Genomic DNA, 707 nt, shown 5'->3' on the forward strand with positions numbered 1-707 from the left:
AGCTCTTCAGAGTACTCACAGAGAGAAAGAGAGGGAGGGAGAGAGAGAGAGAAAAGAAAAGATAGCACTTGACATATAAGGTAAGAAAAACAACAAAAGGCATGAGGAGTCATACAAAGTGCACACTGAGCTCCTAAAATCTCACCGAGGGCTGTCTCCCTATTCGCTGTGTTATGGGGATAAGTAGATTCAAAAGTAGTCTTTCTCATAACACAGACACTCACACATACAGGAGATCAACAGCAAAACAATCCTGACATGTATACAGGTTTACACACACACCAACATGAGATCATACACATTCAAAAAGGGTTAAAAAAAAAACTCAAACAGAATCACATTAATAGTGTTCCAACTCAGAACCACCTTTGCTGCGTTCCCTTTATTTAACAACGATTCACGTCCTTCTCTTCACAGACCATGTTCATCATCAGAGGCATCGCATGAAGCGGCGGCGGAGCGGTGACGCGTGAATAAAAGACGGAGCGGGCGCACAATGGGAGTGAGGATGTGGAGGAGGAGAAGCTCGTCAGGAAAGCAGGTGTTTAGATGGAGAGAGGATGTTGGAGCTCCTGACGGGAACATGTTAGAGTAGTTCATAAAGCAGGCATATTAAAACGTTTCCTTCACAGTCACAGAGGAAGTCGTGCAGCGGGGTCAGAGGTCAGAGGTGGATGAAGAGGAGTGGATGAAGGTGGATGAAGATA

This window comes from Seriola lalandi, unplaced genomic scaffold (genome assembly GCF_002814215.2).
Source record: "Seriola lalandi dorsalis isolate HSWRI2012SDOR001 ecotype SW California unplaced genomic scaffold, Sedor1 jcf7180002054722, whole genome shotgun sequence".
Classification (NCBI taxonomy): domain Eukaryota; kingdom Metazoa; phylum Chordata; class Actinopteri; order Carangiformes; family Carangidae; genus Seriola; species Seriola lalandi.